Source organism: Octopus bimaculoides, chromosome 25, assembly GCF_046866305.1.
Source record: "Octopus bimaculoides isolate indiv1 chromosome 25, ASM4686630v1, whole genome shotgun sequence".
NCBI lineage: Eukaryota > Metazoa > Mollusca > Cephalopoda > Octopoda > Octopodidae > Octopus > Octopus bimaculoides.
In genome coordinates, this window is record NC_142952.1 from 30,781,786 (window position 1) to 30,786,785 (window position 5,000).

Below are 5,000 nucleotides of genomic sequence, written 5' to 3' on the forward strand. Positions count from 1 at the left end.
GGTAAGCAAGCTACTTACCACACAGCCACTCCTACGCCTATCATATATATATATATATATATATATATATATATATATATATATATATATATATATATATATATATATATATATATATATATATATATATATATATATATATATATATATATATATATATATATATATATATATATATATATATATATATATATATATATATATATATATATATATACAGATGCATATATATATACATACATTGTCAAGCAATATATCACTACTTATGTCATTTAACTGGTCAGAATGTTTCGCGCAGAATAGGTCCGCAAGACAATATTAACGACTCCTGCAAATTTGTAGACCATAGTACATAGCCTACTTAGTGCTACTAAGTTGATTTGGAGGTAGAAAAATTTAGTGACAAAAAATTTGATGGGCTGGAGGACTAATGCACAATCAGAAGGACGAATTATCAGTTTTTGCTCATGACGTGTTAATAGCTATGGATGAATTGTATTGGCTCTGCGTTAATCTTCCTGCTACTGAAAAAGGGACATGACCATGCACCAAACTGGCTTTGCGGCTCATGATAACAATATCTGAAAATTTTGTATATCGGGCTTAGAAAACTCATGTGAGTTGTTAGAATGATTCTTTTCTCCGCAAAGCAAAGTTTGCATCTTTTACTTCCATTAAGTTACAGCCTACATATTTCCAGCAGCTTGTAGTTGCTGTTATGCGACGTTAGATCCTGTTTTAATCACCACATAAAATTAGCTAAAATTATGACATTGTGTTTTCCTGGCTGCTAAAAGAGGGATATATAATTATTCAACCTGGCCTTAAAATGATTACTGATTCGATATATTTGTGTATATGCGTCCTTTCGTTAGGGTTGTTGGATACTGACTCTGCTTCGTAGACCAGGGCTGCTACATTACACTGATGGTTTACTGGGCACTCACTGTAAACGCTACATGAGCATCCTGCGTCAGTCCAAAGTTTAGGGGTACTAACTTCTGTATTTTTGATGATAGGCGCGCAAATGAACGTGACCCTTACGTTATATACATAGAATACTTTTTTTCTATATGTATGGTTATGCGTAACCATCATGTTGGACCGTTAATCCCTACACATTTTTTCTTCGTTTTATTTTCGTTCTCTCGCTCTTTCCTTTCTGTCGAAGAGCGTAGGCTCGAGATGTCGAGCGTCAAACTAATACACCTGCTTGTTGTTCCTACACCTGTCTTCGTCTTTTGTTTTCTGTAAATTTGAACTATATATATGTATATATATATTATCGGCCGCACATGCTAAATGTGTGTGTTTTACTTGTGTATGTGTACTTTGGATATGAGTATGTGTTAGTGTTTGTTTCCACCACCGTTTGACAACCGGTGTCCGCTCCTTTGCTTTCATAACTGAGCGCTTCGGCAAAACGATTTCCGATTTTTTTATACATACATACAAACATACATAATATATATATATGTATACACACACACAAACACAAAGACACACACACATTTATGTCTATCTATCTATCTATCTATCTAGCACCACTATACAATACACATACAGACACACACAAAATCTCCAATACACACACATCTAAATAGGTATGAAGCACTTTCACCGCCATCTTTAAAATGGCAACAAATAAAGTTGCATTACATTAAATCTGTTGTTGATATCTTCGTAGCTTTGCTGCCATACCTACACACATACATTCATACACATATATATATATATATATATATATATATATATATATATATATATATATATATATATATATATATATATATATATATATATGTATATATATATATAATGTATATATGTATGTGTATATATATATGCATACACATACACATAAACACATATATGTGATAAACTGCATAATAATGTAACTAATGCCCTTGTTATGGGCGTTGTCGGTAAAATACCTTTTATCATCATCTTCGATTATTGTTGTTGCAGGTAATAATGTATTAGTAGTAGTAGTAGTAGTAGTAGTAGCATTAGTAGTAGTAGTAGTAGAAGTAGTAGTAGTAGTAGTAGTAGTTATTTTTGATTTTGCTGTCGTCGCCATTGTTGTTCGTGTTATTGCTTCTCTGGTTTGCAGTTGTGGCAAAGCCGTAGCCATTAAATGGCGTTGATGGCGGTGTTGTTGTTGTTGTTGTTAGCAGGGATGGCGGGGGTGGCGATAGTGTTACTTTTAATGGTTCGCATAGCAGTTATTGTTGTTGTTGTTGTTGTTTTTATTGTTGTTGTTGTTGTTGTTATTATTTTGTAGTCATGGCGGAATAGTTGTTGCTATTTTCTTCGAGTTGTTGCTATTATTACAGCTGCTGTTGTAGTCGCTGTTGTTGTTGTTCTTGCTGTTGTCGTTGTGGGTGTTGTTCTTATTATTAATGTTGCTGTTGTCACTGTTGTCGCTGCTTTTTGTGGTTGTTGTTGTTGTTGTTATATTGTTATTCATTATTATTAAACCGAGTGGCGGCGCAATGGCCCAGTGGTTAGAGCAGCAGACTCGTGGTCATAGGATCATGGTTTCGATTCCCCAACCGGGCGTTGTGAGTGTTTATTGAGAGAAAACACCTAAAGCTCCACGAGGCTCCGGCAGGGGATGGTGGCGAACCCTGCTGTACTCTTCCATTACAACTTTCTCTCACTCTTTCTTCCTGTTTCTGTTGTGCCTGTAATTCAAAGGGTCAGCCTTGTCACACTGTGTCACGCTGAATATCCCTGAGAACTACGTTAAGGGTACACGTGTCTGTGGAGTGCTCAGCCACTTGCACGTTAATTTCACGAGCAGGCTGTTCCGTTGATCCGATCAACTGGAACCCTCAACGTCGTAAGCGCCGGAGTGCCAACAACAATTATTAAACTGTACTGGCAGAATCGTTCGCGCGCCAGACGAAACGCTTAGTGGTATTTCGTCCGTCGCTACGTTCTGAGTTCAAATTCCGCCGAGGTCGACTCTACTTTTCATCCTTTCGGGGTCAATAAAATAAGTACCAATTGGACACTGGGGTCGATGTAATCGACTTAACCTCTCCCCGCAAATCGCTGCCCTTGTGGCAAAATCTGAAACCATTATTAAACCGTACAGCAAAAACCCGTCCAGGGCTCGAGCATCGCTGACTTGTGGCTTTATTTCGAGCACTTTCTGTCGCCAATAAGACGGATCGGGCTATTGGCTGAATCCACTGTGAAGATCGTCCTGCCGGCGAATTTTTCTTTTTTTCCTACGACAGTTCCGGACCCCAGTAACGAACTCATTTGCATACAGCCAATCAGAGCTCACCTTGACCTTGTCGTCAAGTTAACAAACACACTCTACCAATTTCAGCTCTTTGAAAGTCCGATAGATCTGTCAGTTTAATGAATTTTAATTACCTTTTTCTGATGATATCTGAACACCCCCACCCCAAAATAAAAAACCCCCAGCAATTTAAGCAAAACATTTTAAGCAACACTAATAATAAATCAAAAACGTAAAAATAAATAAGTTTTTTACAGCTTTATAGATATTTCAAAATTATGATGCTAGATGTTTCCATTATTTTGTCCAAACTCTGTATGCATATATATATATATATATATATATATATATATGTGTGTGTGTGTGTGTGTATGTATGCATGCTTATAAAAGTTACCAATCCATATACGTAATAGTATAGAAGAAATGAATGAAGTTAAAAACGAACAAAGACAATTTATGACGATTTTTCTATATTAAATATTGATACACTTAACCATTTTAAAACCGTTTGAATGATTTTTAAAAGTGTAACTCTTGTGGGGCGTGGAGCTGTCTCGCAAACTACACACATGCTTGCACATAAATCTGTATGTATGTATACTGGTATATATGTGTGTATATGCATGCATATATGGGCGTGCATATACACATATATATATATATTCATACATACATACATACATATATATATATGTATGTGTGTATGTATGTGCGTATGTGTGTGCCTTTAACATTTTGTAGGGACTTATTAATAATGGTAACCCCCTCCCACGTGACGAGTGGAACGAGGCGTCACTATAAATAAGGTGACGTCGGCCAGTATCTCGAGTACGAGTGGACTGTGTTGACAGTAGTGTCTGTGTTAATATAGTAACTGTACTGTGATAGTGAGTGGATAACTCTGCACGACTGGGGGTCGTACAGTGCCAGAGAGAACCATCAAAAGACAGGTACAACGATGGCAGAAGACCGCTTTACAACACCTACCTTCGTAAATGGCACTGACGCTTTTGCTTTTTTCATCAGCAACACGCGTTATCGTTTTGCCTTTATGATCCCAAGTCAACGTTTCATACTGTTTGTCCTCTTCCAGCCCCTGCAAAAAGAAGACAAAAAAAAATTTATTCTATTCATATTTTTGTTTATTAGCACGTGAGATAATCAAGGGAAAAAATGTTGAAAGTTTGACTTTGGCCGTTTGTTCTTTCTGGGTCGATAAAATAAGTACTAGCTGAGGACGGGGGTTGAAGCAGTCGACTAGCACCCCCCACCCCCCCAAAAAATGTCAGGCCTAGCAGAAATGAATCGTGCGGGCAGAATCGTTAGGAAACCGGGCCAAATGCTTGGCGGGGATCGACTTTGCTGTTCATCCTGTCAGGGTCGATAAATAAAGTACCAGTGAAACCCTCTCCCTCCAAATTGCTGGCCTTGTGTCTATAATAGAAATGATGATGATTATTATTATTATTATTATTATTATTATTATTATTATTATTAATATTATTATTATTATTATTGTTATTATTACGCCGCCGAGGTCGACTTAGCTTTTCATCCTACCAGTTCGAAATAAACTCTACAGGCACGGATGTGCTGTCCGACGGGCTTGTCCGAAATGCGCGCAGAGTGACGAAACCGTTCTGCACGCCCTCGTTCAGTGTCCGGGCATACCTGACTTGTAGGGTTATGTCGAACAGCTGCTGTCGGCCGAGTCTTAAGTGATGATCGCACCGCCGCCCTCC

General features: G+C 37.5%; 1 long non-coding RNA gene across 1 annotated transcript in view; it reads right to left on the minus strand.

Annotated features, from left to right (window-relative positions):
• LOC149131150 (uncharacterized) overlaps positions 1-5,000 on the minus strand; it is a 559,538-nt gene that overhangs the window by 28,102 nt on the left and 526,436 nt on the right. The window contains exon 9 of the long non-coding RNA XR_016238315.1: positions 4,246-4,354. This is a non-coding gene — a long non-coding RNA (uncharacterized LOC149131150). The remainder of the gene's footprint in view (positions 1-4,245; positions 4,355-5,000) is intronic.